At 41.7% G+C, this 21,679-nt stretch overlaps 1 protein-coding gene across 1 annotated transcript in view; it reads right to left on the bottom strand.

Annotated features, from left to right (window-relative positions):
• adgrl1a (adhesion G protein-coupled receptor L1a) overlaps positions 1-21,420 on the bottom strand; it is a 96,017-nt gene extending 74,597 nt beyond the window's left edge. Inside the window, 1 exon segment of the mRNA XM_040039852.1 lies at positions 20,111-21,420. The gene's annotated coding sequence lies outside the window, so the exon portion shown is untranslated.
• Between the last annotated feature and the right edge of the window lie 259 nt (positions 21,421-21,679).

The following is a 21,679-nucleotide window of genomic DNA, read 5'->3' as shown; positions in this document are numbered from 1 at the left end:
AAAACGACTAAGGTGCACTTGTGTTATGGTATCACACTGTACACGGTTTCACAGATAATCAGTCACTAAAGGAGCAGGGCAGACGCACACACATACCGCACACACTGCTGGTGCCTCACTCTCTTATACACTGTTGTCATGGCAACCCCATTAAGGGAGGACAGTCAGGCAACAACTCTGGTGAAATCATCCTGTCTCCTTTCTACCTCTCTCTCTCTCTCTCTCTCGTTCTTTCACACACATGCATCCACCTTCCCTTTCTTTCACTGCCAGCCATTTCTATTTTGTCTCCCTCCATTACTTTTTCCTTCCTCACCCATTGTCCTTCTCCTCCTCTCCTTGCATCACCCTTGGCACACCTCTCTGCCCGTCTCTCTCCATTACTATGCTACCTTTTCATCTTTTCACCTCCAGGCTCCTACATCCCAGGTGAATGTAAATATGTCATCTCACTTCTCAAAGCCTCACTGCATTTATAGCTGACTTATGTTTGGGCACAATCCCTACATTCAGACGTACGGCTATCTGACTGTCTCACGCTCTGCCTGTCTCCCTTCCCACACTCATTCTTCTAGACACAGATTTGTGATTGAGCCACCTCCTTTTTTTGTACTCTCTCCAATTAAAGGTGAGATTTACAGGGGGAATCAGACAGAGGGCAGCCTCTGAGGACAGCTTTAATAAGGGGTCTGTGCTGCACTGCTCTCTTTTTCATGCTCTCTCGCCTTCTCTCTTAGGAAGATGGCTTGCCATTTAGCAGTTGCAAGGACAGGAGACAGGAGAAACAGGTTACATGATAACCCCTCCCTGACAGGAACATTAAACACTGGCCCAGCCATTAAAAGCTAGCCAACCAACAATGATCGATGCCAATTTGCGGGTGACCCAATGCAGTTGAAATAATCACATAAAGGTGATCTCTAGAACTTAACAGCTAATATTATTCAAGCTCATGCTCTGAGACTTAACTGCCACATTAGTTCCAGTAGCCATCTCATCTATCTTTAGTTCACCAGCTGCTGTTTGGCTCACTCTGTTGCTTAACAACTTCATCATAACAGTGGCACATGCTTACAAATAATGCCTTAATGTTCAGAAATCATCTTTCCACGCCTTTCTATGACTGATAGTGCTCATCCCTATGAGGCACCTTTTTGCCACAACCCAGAGCATCATGTCTTAACCCTCGCCCATCTTGATCCACTCTAGCCCACTTGATGAGGTAGATAAAACAGTATGGAGGAGAGCACATACAGGATGCTCCCACGAGAAATAATCTGCAGATACAATGAGCGAATACAGGAGGATAAGCAGCATGGCCCTGCACTAGCAGGAAGCCTGCACGATGAGAAGACAGGCGAAATAAAATAAATAGGGACAGAGATGGAGAGAAAATTAGAACTGGAGATAACAATAGAGAAAGTGAGTAAAGAAATGGAGGGCATGAGGAAAAGGTAGGATGGGGGAGGCTTCATTAAAGGAAGCAGAAAGGAGAGAGTGAGGAATGAGTAGGTGGTAGCATGTGAGGTGATGAAAGAGGAGAAGAAGGGGGAGCGAGCATTAGAGGAAGACGGAGGCATCTGCTGCTGCTCCACATGGATGTTTATCCAGCCTGTGGCTTCCTAACAGATTCATAGTAGAACTTCTTTCACCGGAAGGTGCCTCTCACTTCACTCTATGGTCCTGTGTGTTCATGTGTGCCAAAAAACAAAACAAAAAACTGAAATACATTTCTGTTCCTAATAGTCTTTGCATGAATTACACACTGGCCCAGCAATCTGCCTTTGCCTAAGTATGGAATGGATGTTTCTTTGCATGCATAATAGCTTTGCTTTCACTGGCTGTAGCTATGCTTCAGTGTAGTTTAAGTAGCACGACCCCTTTAGCGACTGATGGTTGTGCCCATCCCTGAGAGAGGGGGAGGGTTAATATAGTGAATAGTGTGAAAGAGAAAAGAGGAATGTTTATATTTAGCTACACGTGCAATCAGTTGGGAGACTAGACTGAATTTTGAAAGCACTGGTTATTACTTAGAGTATATACTGTACTGTTCATATAGACTGACCGCAGAGTAGAGTAGCTGACTCGGAGCGCTGTGTTCAGGGCCAAGAGAAGCTACGTCATGAGAATTGCCTCTCAAAATGGAGGGGAGCGGATAGCTCTATGTTGCAGCGTGGCTTTTATGAATATTTGAAGCAACCATATCGCTAGACTCCTGGTTGTGGCTTGAGGGGAAACATGGGTGCGGGCATAGAGTGCTTGGCAGTACAGAGAGGCCGGGGTAGAGAGAGGATGACGGGAGGGGTAGTGGGCAGTGGCGGAGGCAGCAGCCCATCCTGAGGCTGGCAGCAGGCAGTTCAGTGAATGAAAGCAGGGCAGGTCATGTGTGGGTGGGGAGGCGGGACTCTCCTGCTGCTGAGACAGATGCCACGGTTGTTAGGCTTAATTTCTTCTGCCAAGCACCACCCAGAACTGGCCAAAAACAAACTCAAATGCTTGTGGCCAGTGTGTGTGTTTGTGTATGCGTGGCTGTGCTCGAGTGTGTGTGTGTCAATAGAAAGAAAGAGCACTGTTTGATTCGGTATCAGGCTCTAACAGGAGCACACACAAGCAGAGCAGTAATCGTTTATTGTTCAATCCCGTCCACCTTCCTCCTCTGTTCTCCGAGTCACCCTCCTATCTCCATTTCTCACCATCAATCTTCCAGACTCTTTCTAGTATGTCTTTTCTCTCCCCCCCCCATCTTTACCCCATCTTTCCCTCTGCAGCAAAGCTGGCTCCCACTGCAGTGAAAAGAAAAAAGACGGAGAGAGAGGATGGAGGCACAGAGACCGAGAGAGAGAAAGAAGTGCGAGATAAAGGAAAAGCAGTGTGGCATTATTGGCTCTAGTTGATCTGATCTGAGCAGATTACAGGAATACACCACTCACAAACTCACCGTTTTGCCTCTTGAGCCTCACATCCCATCACTTGTCTGCAAACACAACACACAAATGCTAATGCTTACACACAGACACACTCACACACACTCTGCCTTGAGCCGACACCCACACCTGTGGCCTGTCTCGTCATTCTGTAGTCAGTGCCCGTCATACCTAACACTACATTCACCTGAACACTTGAATGCACACATCATTCACTACAGTGCTTCCTTCCTTGTCAAGAGGCATCATCCGTGCAGCAAGTCATAATTATCTCTTGACTAATAATTAGTAAAATAAATACAGCAGCAAAAAAAAAAAAAAGAAGAAGAAAAAGACTGCAGAACACATTCTTCCAATGTACTTCCATAATGTGTTCATTATGAACACTTAGGTTTTTCTTTCTTTCTCCTCACTTCCTTCTTGACATTGCTCAGCCCAGCTGGGTTGAAGGTTGCTGGGGTGGGGGCAGAGCAACAGCTTGCGCCAAGCCCAGTGTGACATGTTTTGACTCTTTACTTACACATTAATTCAAGTATTGATTATGTTTGTGTTAAGCGCAAGGATAAAGAGCGCTGGGAAGTCAGAAAAACACGAAACTGAATTCATCAGAAGCCACCATTACCATTCAGGAAACAAGAAAAAACACTGCTCACACACACACGCACACACACACACACACACACACACACACACACACACACACACACACACACACACACACACACACGCACCCCTCAAGTACCAAGGACAAATGCATCATACATGCACAGTACACACTGAACGCACACTGATGCAACTGAAAAGCATCACTGCAGCTTTCATACCCAGATGCTGCCTTACTTAGAAACATATGCTGACACACACACAACTGCTACCACATTCATTTCATCTGTAGCACAGCAGGTCTTTGGATGCCGATCCATAAACATTGATTCACACTTCGATTCGCTCTTATTCATTTTATCTATTTACTCATTCATTCACTTATACATTTCATGTCAAAGACCTGCCAGCTGCCGTGGCTAAGGTCTGGTAATTGAATCATGTAGGATTTTGATATTATTATTTCTTTTTTTTTTTCACTAATTAGACATAAAAATCTTATTTTGTTTGTTGTGGAAGCGGTGTGTCTTTTTCCATCAATCAAGCGGGAAAAAACAAAGCATTTTCTGCCTTATTATGGACTGAGACATTTTTCGGTCTCTAAGCTGATAGACATAACACTGACAACTGCGAGTTGTTAAAGTAAGACTTTCTTTAACAAACCTGATCAAAACTGCACAACAATAGGAATAGCATTTCAGCACCTTGGAGAAATGTAGCAGCTGCGCATGTGCATCACATTACAAATTCTACAGTGTCCATTGGGCAGTAAAACAGTAATCTTTCACTCACACACACACACACACAATGGAGAAAGCACTACCAGAGTGAATCATGGTGTCTGAGTGGTAGACAGGTCCCACAGACAACAACGGTGTAAATTAAATTCCATTTAGGGCTAATCCCATTTCCAAACCTCTGCCGGGTCTCACTGCTGTTGTGACAGTCAAGGAAATCTGTCTCAATTGTTCACTGCTACACTGCACGAATTGATGGTGATACACGATACAGCATAAATAATGGAGCCTGATCACCAAGAGACAGACCCTGAAGGAGACTACGACAGGGTCAGAAAAGAGTGCTGCAGCCAAGGATGCTGGGGAGTTCACGAGATGAAGAAGGTGAGAGAGACAAGTAAGCCAAACAAGTGAAAGCCTGATGAAGGAGCAGCAAGAGCAGACAGTGTATGTGCATTTATACCATGCAAATTCTCCTGACATTTTATACTCAGTACTGTCTTGCTGGCGGGTTACTGATGAAGAAGAGGTAAGAGGGGGAAGGATTTGAGTGCAGCACAGGCTGGACAGACAATAGCCTAATCACAAATGTCCCAACATCATCCCAGTGACAGTGTTGCACATAAAATACGTCCACACACTTCTTGGCGTCGAAAGCAAATCGGCCATTGGCATCCCAAGGGAAAGAAAGCAAGAATAAATTATCTTGCTGCTCTCTAGTAACAGCTCCTCTCTAATCGAGCACTGGCATCACTTTGTGTTCCTCTCCCTAGGAGAGTAAATAAACTTGTCTATTACATGAAACAAAATGGTTCCCAGTTATAGCATGCCAAGAAGCTTGAGATTATTTTTTAATGGCGTTTAAGCTGAACTAAAAATACAAGCCTCAATTTTGGTACTCTCTGGGTGACAAGAGGCAAGGATAGAAGAGGTTCCCTGAAAAATTACACAGCCCAAACCCACTTTCTATAATTACACAGAAGATGAAATGAGGTGTTCAAATGTAGCTGAGCTTTTGTGCCAAGGAGGCTAGAAAGATGCTCATCTCCTGGGCTCATCTAAAATGATGTAGAAACGACAGTAGCCTGACACATAGATATAAATGTGCAAACACCATCCACCTACTTTTCCTATTTACATTCATTCCACATCCAACTCGAAATTCACATCCAATTTTACAGTCAGTTCACGTCCAAGCTGGCACTCAAATTCAGCCACTTGTGCATGCAGCCTGTATTCGCAGGTCAGTGTGGTTAAAGCTGACACTTTCTGTCAACACACCCATCACTAACCCCCATTACTCACTCACTTAGTCTCTTCCATCATGCCTCACTCATTCATTTGCCTGCAAGCGCACATGTGCAACAACGCCCCCACAATTTGCATGAACACACAGAAACACACACTCACTCCCCACTTGTTTGCTTAGCAATTTGTTCATTTGCTCAGGCCTTCACTTGTTCACAATATCCTTGCCCCTTCATTTGACTTTCCTTTATTGTCCTAGCCACTCATGCTCTCATCTGGTCCCCTCAATCTTTGCCACCACTCCTCCATCACATGCTCATTCTCTCATCCACTTGTTCCTTCTACTTCTCACCCATCGGTCTCTGTCGCACACACTCTTTTTCTCATCCCCATTCGCTTGTCTCTGTCACACACTCCTCATCTAGTCCATCCCACCCTGTCCCTTCATTAACCTCATGAATGACACACTCACTCACCTCTCTGTTCATCCTCCACTCTAACTCTCTCTGACCAAGTGTGTTGTCTCCCTCTATGTATAGATTGCTTCCACTTATTCCAATATTAGATTTAAGAGCTCCTTTAAGTGCTAATCAGGTTGTCATCCGTGCAGCCAAAATCAGAGGCTTGATAAATAAAGGCTTGTCTTTGTTGGCTAGCGGCTCACTGTGTTTAAATAGGTGACACTGGAGTGCATTCTAAGCACACTAGATCGATGCCAGAACCCCTGGGGTCCCCTGAAATGGTGAACAGAGACAAAGCTTAGCGCTCGATAATAACACAAGGATAGGTAGCTTGCTCCCTATTTTCAGAGGTACTCTCCCTGGGATTGTCCTCCACTCTCCTCACTTTTTTTCCTCATCCTTTTATCGCGACAGACCTTTTCAACTCACCACTTAAACACAGAGACCTAAAATCTGACACCTAAAACCTTTATTTTTGTACATTACACCGAAGATTAAGCTGTTGCACTGATGGAAGAGCATTAAAAAATACCTACAGACACAACAAGCACAGTTATCTTCTATTCCCAAGCAGCACTCTCTCTCCTGGCCAATCATCCCATCATATCCCACTATGGCCAATTTGCTGCTATGCCTAATTCTGAAGTCAAACTGTTCGCCATCACTTGAAAAAGTGTACCAACAACCCTCTGTCAGTGCGCCCCAGGGTGGCTGTGGCTACAATGTAGCTTACCATTAAGGGTGGGTTTTGATAATCGATTTATCGATTAAAATCGATTATCGTGATATCGATTCATTAAAATCCTTAATCGATTTTTTAATATAAATTTATTTTGCCCAAAGCGCCAGAATCTCAGGTTAAACCTCACAAAATTTCAACAACCACCAAACAGCTAAAACAGTAAATGAGAGCAGGAACACGGATTCTGCACAAAGACGTAAACACAAAGCGCGGACCTGCCGATGGATCTGAATCAGTGAGATGTCGCCTTTCTAACCCGACGGCACGGACACGGTTGGGACTGAAAACCGACAGCTCGCTGATTCTAATGTTTCGGCGGGTCCGGGCTTTGTCTTTACACCCTTTTTGCGCTGATTCTCAAGCTGCAGGTTTTATTTCTCTCCAAACAATATTGACCGAACCAACAGCAAAAGAAGATCCAAACTACGCTTCACATAAACATTGTCATGAATTCCCTCTGACTTTTGCTGTTTTGCTTCCACCACGATAAAATCACACTTCATGCACAGCTCTCTCTCTCTCTCGCTCTCTCTGTATACTTCAAGAACAGTTTCCCGTCTAAAAATCTGTTTTCTGCATTATTCGCTTGCTTGTTAAGCACAAGTCTACCGTTGTTTACAGCGCTTTCGGCCGCTGTTTGTTTTTCCTTTTACTTACTTCGAAAAGAAAACATAATTTCTGCCGTTCAATAGGCTTCTGAAATAATTTGAACTTTTTAAAATTATGCAAAATGCAAAACGCTTAGCCGTGTCTCTAATAAAACCGCTGTAACTTCAGAGGTAATGTTCATATGTTGATTAATGGTTTTCTTTCGTTTTTGATGTACTGCAGAATATTTTTATAAAATCCCAGGCCAGGAAAATCAATTTCATGTTTTTCTGTGTTTGATCTTCAGCTACTTTGACACAAAGGCATCTGCTGTGATGCTTACACCTTTGATAAAGTCTGTCGAGTGTCAGCTTCCTTTTTATAGATACAAAAATATGTAAATGTACTGATCTGAATTATAATATTTCTGACTGTCTGAGGCAAAATTTCCCAGATTCAAATCAAATTGAATCAAATCGTGGATCGAATCGATTCGGGACCTTGTGAATCGGAATCGAATCGATTCTAGAAATCAGTGACGATACCCAGCCCTACTTCCATCACCAGTGTGTGAATGTGTGTGTGAATATGTGGATGACTGAATGTGGAAAGCGCTTTGGGGTCCTTAGGGACTAGTAAAGCGCTATACAAATACAGGCCATTTTACCATTTACCATATATATATATCTACACTGCTTACACACACAATCCGGTTGTTCAGTGATGACATGACGAATCCTACTTCCGGGCCTAAAGTAGTCTGCGTTTAATATGGCTTTTGTGTTGTTAACATGTTTAATGTTATGTATTTTCTTCTATTTGATCTCAAAAAGCTCCTAAAACAGTCAGTGATCACTGTTGACCTCCCTCGGCTTTTATTACCGCTAATCATTTATTTAAGCTCAGTTTTTAAAACCTTAGGATGTAGCTACAGCCCATCCCATGCAGCAGTATATGAATGACTAACCTTGTATTGTGGATGGATTATCTCAGTTGTTCTCCTGGCTGAAGTTTGGTCCTTTTACAGCATCCTGCCATGCGATTACATTTGTTCCTGACCACCGAGAACACTCACGTTAACTTTTATCGAGTGGAAGAAAAAGTTAGCTTGTTTATATTATGCTAACATAGCTGTGTCGCTTGCGGTCACATAGCACATCATTATATACCAGCTAGCCAAACTTCAGTAACCCTACAAACGTCACTGCTGTTTAGTTTTCTGTCTTCATTTATGTTGGAAGTGATAACAGAGCTGTACGTTTTAATTTGTTTCCAAAACCCCGCAGTCAGGACATGCTATATTGTATTTAGATAGAAGCTAACGAGCTAACTCCCTGCTAACTTCTAACTCCGTTAAATGTCATAAATTCCGTTTTCATGGATGCCTGGATGTTAAACTCAATTGTTACACCTGGTAGAGCAGAACGCTGATCATTTTATTAAAGATGAAAGACTTTAGACAGTTTTTCAACTCTCAGTAATGCCATAGTGATCGTTTGATATATGGACCTGCAGCGGAGTTTAGACCCAGACACGGCTAGTGACATCAGACTGAACAATCGGATTGTAACACAGTGCCCTTCCTTTACTCTCCTCCTCGCTCTACCTGATCTCACCCTGCATCAACTTACATTCCCTCACATGAAAGCTTTACACCATGCAACGCCACTACAAAGGTCCACCTCTCCCTATGTGGCTCTTTTCCTTCACTTTGATTTTCTGTCCATCAAGGGGGCGTGGATTAGTGCTCTCTTGTTTATCTCCTCGTCAGTTTTATCTATCTATCACTAAGCCATCCACTGTGTGGCAGCGGCCCCAGCACTGCATTAATCCCCTATCAGCCAGCCAGCCATCCATCACCCTGCTGTCTATCACGTCAGATCCATCATCCGCCCATCTGTCTCACACTGCCCATGCTCGGAGATGATCTCCTCGGAGAGCCCCACCAGCAAGTCACAGAGGGCGGAGGGGACAGTGGGGCAGAAGGAAATTAGAGGGAAATGCAAAAAGAGAGTCAAGATTATAAACTGCTGTTCTTTCTCTCTCCCTCCCTCAGCCCATATCCTGCTGAAAGCTTTCACAACATGCTTATTAGATGTTGTGTTTGCTTCCTTTTAATTTTCCTCTTTTCCTCGCCTGCTAATTCTACCCAATGGGAGAGACGGCAGTGGTGGGAGAGACGTCTGCTAGGACGAGGGTCGTAAATCCCATAAAACCCAGCTAAAGTGAGAAACACTAGCCCCTCCTTTTCTAGCATGTTGGAGCAAGGAAGGGATATTGTCTAAAGCCTCCGGCTTTAAAACAGCTCAATATCTGGGTTCATCAGGGGTCATTTGTATTTCCATCCATATCTGCTTGAATCAAAAGGTGAGTTAGGGGGGCACATGAGCAGGAGAGAAGGTGAGTGTAGGGCAAACGTTAGTACACTCGCAAAAGGAAGCAGAATTCACAAAGGTGCATGAAGCACAGGATGAAGGGGCAAGAGAGTGCAAACAGGCACATATTAGGAGAACCAGTGAGCACACAGACATTTAGGTCTGTAAACTGCAAATGGTAGGTGAGCAAACAGGTATGTATGTGGGCTGAAGCGGCGTAATAATTTAGACTAGTCGACAAACAGTCTGTGTCTGTGAGGGCAGAGCAAATTATGTAGAGGGTAACAAAAAGAGCAGAGAAAAATAGGCTAATGTACATGCTTTCAGACTTATTACAGAGGGAAAAAAGTGAAAGTCTAAAATGTAGTCTAAGAGCTCAACAGAGACCCTAAGTACTAGATCTGTGGGAAGCGGTTTGTTTAAATACAAACCATAACCTGTTTACTATGTGCAACCACCTCGAGGCGATTGCACGATTATGGTTTTCAGTAACTCGATTTGCTCGGTAGACGATGTTCGCATGATGCGTTTGATGCAAAGCAGCCAAGCAAAACATGTTTTTTGCACCACAAGGAAAATGTTCAAGTCTGTTTTGCTGTGATGATCAGTTTACAGAGCCCTGTAACACAGGCTTTGTTACTTTACTTTGAAACACAAAAAGACACTTCTCTGTCACCCAGAAACGTGTTGTGCTTTTTCAGCTGGCTGTCTACCTCCAGCCGTACCTTGGTGTTGTACATAAACCCACTGCTTTGCATGGAAACAAGGAATAGTGAACTAAAGCAAAAGATTGATTTTGAGGTCAGTCACCTAAGTCAGCCATTCTTCAACTGTGGCTCCAATTTAGCTAAGATAATCCAGTTAGCACGACTACATGACTGCTGCAATAATTTGGTTATGATCACGTTATTAGCATTCATGTAACCTCTTTAGGTTAGGTGTAGAGGTATTTTACATTGATTACTGGTGTTTGCTTTTATTTATTCTTTAAGCAGTGAAGGAATTTCAGCCATCAGAAATCTCTACAGTATAATTATTACATGACTCTTTGTGAGAAACACCAACAATAGAAAACATAATGGAATCTTCTTATAAAATGAATAAAAATGCCCTCCCATCACACCCACCTTATTTGTCCCTAAGCCTCTTTAATACAGTGTATTTTAGTCATACACCTTATTAAATATACAGTGTAATATGCACAGCAGAAATGTCAGTGGAATACAGAATGCTGCATTTGTCTGAACTTGAATGGTAATTATGACCTAAGCAGTGGTCCATGTCATATGAGTGAATAAATACATCGAGTAAGAGTTTACAGTGCATGGTTCACTGTATCCCCCATTAATAAATTAGCACTTTCTCCTACAATCGACAATAGCTATAGATCTCCGATCGCATGTAGCGTCTTATACCTTCATGTATTTTAGTGCTACTGTAGCCTGATGCCCAGCCTCAGAAATGCATCATTGATCATTTCTCAGTACAGTTAAATGGTTTTTTATCCTTGCAGGATCCATTCTAGGATCACATCTGGGACTGCAAAATGTCTTGTGAGCACACAAGATGTTCTATAAATACAGGAAACCAATTGACAGCTGAGATATCTGTGTAACAGCAAAGCTGATGATTACAGCAGACATAGAATGGGAGAAAATAGATGTGCAAAGCTTCTACTTTTATCCATAATGAGCCTAAACAAACATCTCCAAACAACTGCTTCTTCCATGGGGCAGCAGAATCAGATGAGACAGCTGTCAGAAAGCATCTATATCCATCCTGAGTTAGCTCTAATTAGAACTGTTCTCCTTCTTCTGGCCCTCTTTGACAGATACTGCTCAATCACCACACCGGTGCTGAGCACTGCTCCAGCTAGGCCAGTGCAATTAAATTGAATTTTATTTTCATTTACGATTTTGGCTTCTGTCCATTGTTAGGCACGATAATTGAGATAACAAGACGCTTTTGTTTGGCGTCATAAAAATCTAGTGCACCCCTTTCATTTACAGTGGTGCAATTCCATTCACACCGGCCTGTGGCAGGTTAAAATTACCACCAGCTCAGTTAAAGGAAAGAGAAGTCTCGGTTTACAGGATAGGTAAAATGCATTACGTTATGCATTTTACGTCATGTTATGTAATCTCGACCACAACAGTGTCTGAAATATTAATGATCATGATTTTACTTCAGCCCTACGATATATTATCTGCAATGATAGAGCACAGTACTAATACAGGGACACCTCACATGTGGCACAGTCTCCATATATGCATATACTGTACTGCGCAGTGTGTGTATGCATTAATACTAATCGCACAAGAGCCGAGTCTTGACGTGATGAGTCATTAGACACAATTCAGTGGCAGCATGCTTTTGCAGAAAAGTTATACCTTCTGAACATTGCTACAGAGAGAAAGACACACACAGATAAATGTATAAACAGCTGCACAGCCAACACACACCTAAATTATTTCGTAAACACTGAATTAATCAGCTCTTAGACAAATGGTTGAATAAATACTGTAGATAACCAAATCAATATTATACACTCAATTCATTTGAGTTCACAGAGATGTCAAATTCCGCATAGTTCCATAGCACACTGATTAAACAGGCACCACATTAATTCAGTAAATCAATAAAACCAATCCGTCAAATAAATCAAGTCGCATGGCCGACTGCAGCCAATTGGAGGGCAAGGGCACATTAGAATTCCCTTGCTCCAACTGCATATCTGTGTCAAGCAGGCAGAACACTGATTTACTGTGTGGATTCCACAATTTGTTGAATGAAAATGATTAATCCATGAAACAATAACCAGGGTGCCAAGAAGGCACATGGTAATTCTATAATGATCAAAGACTCAATTAAATCCATTCTCATTCTGTTTCCTAAATGCCTCTGCAGCTGCAGAAAGCGTGTGTGCGTTTGTGTCTTTGGTGATCAGTTTATGTTGTGTTATGTGTGTCTTTTCTGTATCAACTTGGGGATGTGAGCTGACCAGGGAGCAAGCTGTGCTTTAGCGAAGCCCTATTGTGGTCAGGTGACGTACGGCTCGTGATCATACACTAAAAGCACTACAGGAGGACAAGCAGTGTGAACGTAATTGTTACTAGATTAAAAGTACAATCATATTCGGGCAGACAGACTAGCTACTCTATTCAATTACAGGCATGTCCTTCACCATCCACAGTGTAACCTCTTGCGGTCCCCATCTTCAGATTTTCATTTTTCATAAAAACGTTTGACTTTCTTTTGTCCCCGTTTCAGACAAAGGTAACAAAGCACTCGATAACTAAAAATTGCTGCACAGCAGTGTAGTTTTTAGAAACAACAACAAAAAAAGAAAAAAAGAAAGAACCCTCCATATAACCACAGAGGGTTTGCTGAGCATGCATGGTCATTTTTAGTAGCATCTTACCTCACATTGATTCTGTTAATACCACACCTGGGTGCTAGTTGTTGACAGTTTCAGTGGAAAAAACAAGGCTTTATCCACTCAGAGACATGAGCATTGCAGCCTCAATACTATCTTTGTAATGCAAAGAGGAAACTGTACTTGTGCCTCTATAGCTGATCAGCATGGAAATATCTTGGATTTTGCAGTTCATTCCCATCACTCTCATCAACCCCATGTACATGCATCTCAGGTGTTTCTGAAAGCATGCTGATAGACCCGGCTTATGTTACCTGCCTTCTACCACAACAGACAGAAAAGTACCTTGCTCGCTAATGAACATGATGAAGCAATTAGCTGCTAGAAAGAGAGTAAATTTCACGAGGTGGCCAGAAATATATCAAATAATTATTCCCGTTATGCATCTACCAGCTGTGTAAATAAGCAGCTGTTTGTTAACTTGTTCACCGTAACAACTGATACTCAATCACTGTTTACAGATGCTAATTTAAGCAAAGCATGTGAAAACTGAGAATTGTGTAGTTGCTCTTTAGTGCCATCAGTTAATTGTTGGAAATTTAAACAATTGCCTAGACACAAACTCACTTTTACCTCAAGACGATTCTTACAGGACTGTGCCGTGTTCTGTCCAGATAAGTTTGGCATGTTCGCTGCACAAGTACAAAAGGGAACATTATAACAACAATATTGTACTAGGCCGATTAAAAACACACACACACACACCCAGAGCGGCAAAAAGGTTAATAAGCTGTTGCACTCATTCACTTTTGCATACAGTGTCAGGGAGGTGAATCTATGATACCACAAGTGTGGGTAGTACTTTGGTTTGTGTCCATATGTGCAGAGGAGCAGAGGGCATGAGGATTGGAGAGGCGCAGCACAGGCTAGTCTCAGGTGAGGCATGCATAGTCCCAACATAATTATAATCCTTAATTAATCCACCTCGGATGCTCTCTCCCTCCCTCTCTCTTTCTCTCTCACTCACTCACTCACTCACTCATCTACCTCTCTCTTGAAGTTCATTGCTCTAGGTGTTTATGGACTTTTTCCATCACGGTGCACTTCCCCCCTCTCCGTCTTATCTGGCATCATGTAAAATGCTCTGGGTGTTTTTGCAGCTGTTTATGTATATACGTGCCCTTTCATACCTTTCTCAAGGAGCTCCATCTCTTCTCCCATTCCCCTCCTCCCCTACCTCATTTCTTTTTTTCTCAATCTGCTTTCCTCCAGCTCCCATCTTGGCAGACAGGAAAACAAGCAGCTTCTTTCAGTCCCATGTTGTTTCTTGGTGTTCTCAGTACTCACAGCACGGAACACAGAGACATACAGACACAAACATGCTCACACCAGTCCAACACCATATACTCCAATGGGAGTGCTGCTGACACAAATACAAACCCACTAGGGCCGTCTCTCTGTGGAATGACTCAGGTGTGTCTCGCATGAACACAGCTTGCAAGGATCCTGTTTATAAACATGTCTCTCCTAATTCTAGTGCCCAACAGAATGCCGGTATAGCAAAGACAACACCGAGTAACTCCTGCAGTCATTGACTGCGAGAGGTCGGTGGCAGAAAGCGAGAAAGGAAGAGGATTGTGCAAACGGAGAAATAATAAAGGAACAATGAAGTTCCATTGAAGATGAAGGGTCTGGACATGGCACTAAGCAGAAGGTAATGAGGATAAAGGTGTCAGTATTGACGCAGGTAGAATGAGAGCACCAGGTGTGAGGAGGAGTGACGACTACTTCTGCCATTACCACTCAGTCTCTCGCTCTGTCCATTTTGGCCAAGCCAATTAGAGGGGCTCATCCACCACTCCGCTCTGCACCCTCCATCAAGCTATCAGAAAACATAAGGATTGATTGGACAAGCTATTAGGTCAATTGATCCCTGTTTCCTTTCATCTGTGTGCTCCTCCTTTTTCAGATGGATAGCTTAGATGTGGAAACCTACTCCAATTACCTAAAGTTTCACCTTTTGTCTAGTGAAAGTTTCTCCCTTATGCTCCTTTTGGGTATTTAGTTTTAGGTGAAAATTTTCATTTAGAATTTTATAAATATTTGAGTTTACTTGCACATATTTGCATTTATAGGCAAGGCAAGTTTATTTGTATAGCACAATTCAACAACAAGGTGATTCAAAGTGCTTTACAGAGACATTAGAAACAAAAACAAATAAAAAGCATGATTTAAAATTGATTAAAGCAAGCAAACAAACAAACTAATTAACAAACAAACAAAACAGTATATAAAATCAAAACAGATAAAATCAGAACAATAGATAAAATCAGTAGTTAAATGTAAGTTTTGAAAGAGCTTTCTGTGACCGCGTCGCAGAAGGACTGAAGTTGATCTCAATGGCACCATTGCCATTATACACCTTTGGCAAGAGCTGCCACAACTTACTTCCCAAAATGCCAGACAACCCACAGGGCAAAATTATACTGATTTGTGATCATTATTTTCAAGTACCTTTAAAATTATATCCTGGCACAGGGCTTTGAAAACCTATAAAACACATGTTCAGAAATCTTGAAAACAAATTGATTTGATAGCTGGGATTTAAAGTTTTCCATTAATTTTTTTTTTAGAAGCAAAGGTGACAGGACAGCTCAAGTAGTTTGGGTATATGTTTGCCTACCTGTCTAAACTCTGAATATCCAATAAAGGCAGAAAATTACATGAAATAAAAAGAGCAACTGTAATATGGTCACTGAAACTCCAGCGACACATTTGTTTTAAACAGAGATCCCATTTTCTCTGACAAATCAGTGTAAAACTGAATGAATTGCTGGTGAGGCTGATTGGTCACATTGAATGAGCATCACTGAGTCTTTCCCCTGCTGTACACCCAGTCGTCTCTCAGTCGATAGACACAACCCAAATACACCAGACACTCAATCCAATGTGTTGCTACATGGGCCAATCCAGCTAATTTAACACCCACTCCATTTATGAAAAAGAGTCCTCATCGATTTTTTCTGTTCATGTGCTCTTATTGCTCCTGTTCATTTTCGCCACGCCGGCGCCTACACGTGCTCAAGGCTGGCAGCAAGTGAATTGAATTAGTGTGTGGTGGGGTTCCTGTAAGATTGGCTCCTCAAAACCCACACCTCCAGACTTTCTCCAGATGTAGCAGAGACGCCAGAGCCGATAACCAACAGGCTGCAGCACAGCTGCGTGACTACATCACAGATAACTCCACAGCACAAAGGCCGGTAGCCTCACAAAGGACATTCAATGCCCATCACTTCTGCACCTCATTGCCACAGCAAAGACAGGCACTGTTTCTTGGCCGTTATATATATCCCTGGCCAGTGCACCCTCCACTCTTCACCCCTTCTATTTTCCTTTCCCGTCTCCCTCTTTTTGCTGCTTTATATCCGATCCATTATTGCATGTTTATCCTCCAAAAATGTAATCTAGCATTTAAGGGGAAAACAGCCAAATGGGCTTAGAAAACATAATATGGTATTTTTGATTGCAATAATTAGTCCAACAAAAGCTGTTAAAAACCATTTCCAGTGTATTTTGTCAGCAGTGGTAAAACACTGAAACACAATAACTGTCATAATCATAATGGTTTTCCTGTCAGGACAAGTCTTATCAGGCTAGTGACAACCCCAGAACTGCCACTGCCAGGTAAACACTGCTAACTACAAAGGCAAGGAGCGAGGAAAAGCTACCTGGCACTACACAATAAAGAGCTTCTGGGTCAGTCCAGAGAAAAACTGCCCAACAGACACGCAGAATTTGGACATAACAAAAAGGGTAATAAAAGAATACTCCTGCCCATTCACAAGGGGCGCACAGGTACCCAGGCAGCATCCCGTGAGACAATAATAATGGGCATGGATCCCATCACTGCCACAACCCTCACTGGTTACCTCCACCCTAATAAGACTGAACAGGCTGAAGAGCGCTTCTTAATCTCATACTGTAACGATGCTATATCACTCATCTGAATGCTTTTTGTGTGCTATGCAGAAATCAGATTAAGAAAAAAATGTTTGTTAGCCATGTATTACAATGGAAAATAATCTTCAGATTTATGATAAATCTATATATATTGACCACACACATATCCGAAAATAAATTCCCTTTTTCAATGGCCTGCTGTACGTGCAAGGATTTTAGTAATCCAATATCATATCTGGGAACCTTCCATCATCAAAAGACAATTCTGAGATTAAGTTTATCATTTGAATATACTGCAACGCCATAGTAGAGTTCCTCTGTTCTGTACTGGAATAAATATTTGCCTTTAATTCCCTCCTGGAGATTGAAATAGCTTATAGTGGCATTATGTGTGCACAGTAAAGTGTGTGTTGTTAAGTGGGCATGTTAGAACACCATCACCACATATGCAACAACTTGAATTAATTTAAATTATTCACTTTGTAATGAAAAGAGAAATGGCTACATGCGTTATCGTGTGCACTTGTAGCTAAATAATTTTTGTGTTTGCCGCACAATGTTATGAAATTCTGTGTCTTGACTTGACTGACGGATGGCTTTAATTAACAGATTTTCATAGCAAACTGCTCCCTTCTATTCTTTAGTGATTATTCGTTTATTTTTTATTTTAATAACATGTGTAATTGCCCACTGAGAACCCAAAATTTAAAACAATTTGATCGCAAAACAGAAAATTGAATTGAATTGCGTATTTATCTGTATTATGCGTGCATTTTGAATTATGTTATTTGCTACCCCAGAGGGCATTAAAACTGTAGAATAATGTACTGCTATACTGTTACTACAAGCCACGTTCAGTTTCATTTCATACCATCTTATGTGTGAAAAAGATGTCACTGGCTTTCACAGGTTAAGGATAAATCTCCATGCAGTGTCAAAATCAACAATCCAGCTTTTTGGCATGTAACATTCAATATGTATTGCTTGCAGTAATTAACAATTGTGGCAAGAGCTTTTTTTTTAAAATCAAGTATTACAGTGACAGAACAGGTGTCAGCATTTTTTTTAAATCCAGTCAATGTTATTTTTCTAATGTGTCTAATGTGTCTAATGTTTCTAATGTGTGAAACAGCATTATGCTGAACTGTCCTGAAATAACACAGGTTATTTTGTGAAAATCATCAATTCTTTTTCCTTTCCGCTAATTTTCTATCAACAAAGTTATTTAGTCAGTCTTGTCAAAGAGCTGTAGGGATCTAAACAGCAGAAAGCAGAATGAAAAGAATTTAAAAAATCTGAAGGTGTAGTCGCTTTGGGAACTTAGCACTGTTAATCCCATTTATAAAAAAGATCAAGTGTACGTGTCTGTGCACGTGTGCGAGCGCCTGCACACATGCACAGACATACATGCTATAAACGAAAACATGAGTATGTGCATTTCTCATGTTCATATAGACGCAATGACTACACTTTAAACCTAAATGGATAGAAGAATTTAAAAAAATCAACCAGGTTCTGTATACAGTGTCTTCTTCACAGCCGATGTTTTAAATAAAATAAAACGATGATCAAATCCTGACCACAACATTTCAAAGTCTCGAAAAACTCAAGTAAATCTAATTCTGATTAGTGACTTATTAAATGTGTGACAATCATTAATGCCATGCTAATATATGACTATTATTCAACCATTGAAAGCCGGGAATAATTTTTCTGATGGTGATGTGACACACAGACAAGGGGGAAATAAATCCTTCTGTCTTCCCGGGGAGTGTGTTTGGCAGTAAACCAATTCCAAGTCTGGCTTCTTGAATGCCCAGATAACGCAATCAGACAGTTGCAATATTGCTGTTTTACCACCTGAAGAATTTAAATTTCATTCAGCCCCTTCAGAATAGTAGACATGCCAATTTTTTCCCTAAGAATTGGCAGGGCAAACACAATGCACCCCAGTGAAATGAGGGAAAGAATGAGGGAAAGGATTACAAACTGAAAATAACTGTTTTCAGGGGCTTTCTTGTTTGCCTCCTCAGGTTCAATTTTATCATAATAACACACAAAGACAAAAGGTTTGATTTCATCTATCAGAGCTGCAATACAGTCGGCTGATGCCTTTTTATTAGAGATTTTATTATTAAATTGGGAATTAGCTCAGCGTAGTAACATTATAATGGGGTTATCATGATTTGAACCCCTAAATATTAAGGGGGTCACATTTGATTAAATTTGGATGTATGACAGTATGCTTCCTGGCTTGGTTTGTAGTGAGGTGATATTAAGACAATAACATAATAACATATTCTGTTGCCATTTTGTGCACAAGCTATTATTAGAATGTCAGATGGGCTAAATTTAACAGAACTTCTCACATAGTTTGGGAGACCCAGAAACACTCAAGGACTCCCCAACAGCTAGCCTATAGTTAATGATTTGACAAGGTAGGATTAATGATGTGGTCTTGGACAGGGGGTTGGACAGAGTAGTTCACACTGAGGTTGTACACTTGCTCTGATGCATTCCTCTAATAATCAATTGGTTACTTCATTTCTTTCTCTAATTGAAGGAACTTGCGGAGCAAACCCTGAACAGAGTGATTACAAAAATCACTTCTGTCACAAATATCCCAGAACATCTTGTTTTTTTCTTGTCTAAAAAGAGTCGTGATTTGCCTCGATTTCCCAATGTCAACTGAAAACACTTCACGGCTTCTTCGCTTTTACAGGACATGCACACTGTCACTTTCAGGCTCGCAGACCCTATGTATTAATTAAAATTGCCAAAATCTGTTACTGTCCAGGCCACGGTGCAACGCACAGGCCCACAGACGAGAGTTATACTCGCAGATGCGACTAATTTAGAACATCCAGCACGCATTTTAAATATGAGGCGACTGCTGTTGACGCACCGTAAACATGAACTTCGCTACCTGTCAAAACATAAAATATTACATAAATAAATCGTATTACCACGTCTGAACACCTCACGCAGGCTCACAGAAGAAGCCAGGTTGCTGCGCATTACATGCTATTACTGTCGCACTCGTATCACATGTATTTAGAGCACGTGTAAAATAAAAAAGCTGGACATCGATCCTACCTTGTTTCCTCCAATCTCCTTCTCCTTGTTTTCTCAGTGTGTCTCATTCATTCTCGTTTCTCTCCTCACTTGCCTCCTTCTCCTTTTCTTCCCCTCTGGTTATCACTCGTTTTTTCTCCTCTCTGGTGCCGTCTTCGTGCGGATGCATAAGAATTAAAAATTAATAGCCTGCTATCTTAAAGACGGGAGACAGGGGGGGGGGGAAATCCACCCGACTAAAAAAATATGATAAAGCCAATGGAGGGAAAATCCTCACGGACAAAACAGATTCTCACGAAAATGCGCCCGTGTGGGCATCAAAATAAATAACGGCGACGACACCATCCTGGTAGAAAAATAATATTAGAGCATGCGGAACACTTTAACGATGAAGGTGACGGAAATGTTAAACTATAGTTGATTATTAAGAGAAATTAAGTTGTAATTCTGTTGTCCGTCCGCCGCTGGCTTGGTGGTGAGCATTTGAGCAAATGTGCCACCGTCGCAAAACGTCTGCGTAATACAGATCAGACTCTTGAATGCCTGATGTGTTTCTGTTACACGCTTCCCCCCCCCGAACTGTCGACTCCTTGACTTCGTGCAGCTCTACAGTGTAAAAATCATCCGTTGGAATTAGGACAGTCTACACAGGTCACATGCGGTTATCTCGTGCGTCTTGACGCACAGAACGGATCACTCTAGTTTCCCTCTTTGTCGACAGGCAGCGCGCACTCTCATCAGGACCGTCCACACGGCATTTTCAACCTCTGCAGTTCTGCATCAGGCCAATTACAACCTAGCGCATTCGTCACTGGCTTTCACATACAGTTTGGTACCTTGAAGACAGTTTCATGACAGTTTTAGAAACAAGCCTTAGTCGACCCAAGTTAGGGAAATGTAGTCTATACCACGTCTGCCCGCCCACTAATGAAACGGCTTTCTTTGTATAACATTAGCACCTTTTCTTTTCTTTTCTTTTTTTTCCAGATGCCTAACCCACGTGGTTTCCCAAGGTGGATATCAGGAACCGCCAGAGGTCCTCTAAATGGTCATCTGTAATTGCCCTGCAAATTAGGTGTACCTTAATTGCACACAGTGTAAGCAAATCGTCTTGAAGTACCTGCAAGAAAAAAAAGGACACTGACTATTTGATTCCTACATTAACTTTGCTCAGAACCACCTTCCACCTTTCTCTGATATTTCACTATACAAACGGTTCCAAAAATGCTGTGACTGTTTTCTCTTATGCCAGAATGTTTAAAAGACGCTGGGGCAAGGTCATCAAAGACCTGGTTGTATAATGACTAAAAAAAATTTAAAAAAAACCTAGTGGAACATTAAGCGATTAATTAGTTTAATTAGCAATAGGTCACAAACATAAGTGGGTATAAAAGGAATATATAAGAGAGGCTGAGTCTTTCACAGGAAAAGGTTATAGCGGTGCACCGCTCTGTGAAAAAGCTAAAGAGATAATAGATCAGTAATTTGAAAATAAGATTTAAAAAACTGAAAATGACATGATCAACAGTAACATAAATCTCTGTACCGGAGGGCATTCACAGTGGGTCTGCATTCACAACAGAGCTTATA

Source organism: Simochromis diagramma, unplaced genomic scaffold (genome assembly GCF_900408965.1).
Source record: "Simochromis diagramma unplaced genomic scaffold, fSimDia1.1 OVJJ01000321.1, whole genome shotgun sequence".
Classification (NCBI taxonomy): Eukaryota; Metazoa; Chordata; class Actinopteri; order Cichliformes; family Cichlidae; genus Simochromis; species Simochromis diagramma.
The sequence above is the reverse complement of the archived record's forward strand: the minus strand, read 5'-3'. Positions and strand labels throughout refer to the sequence as shown.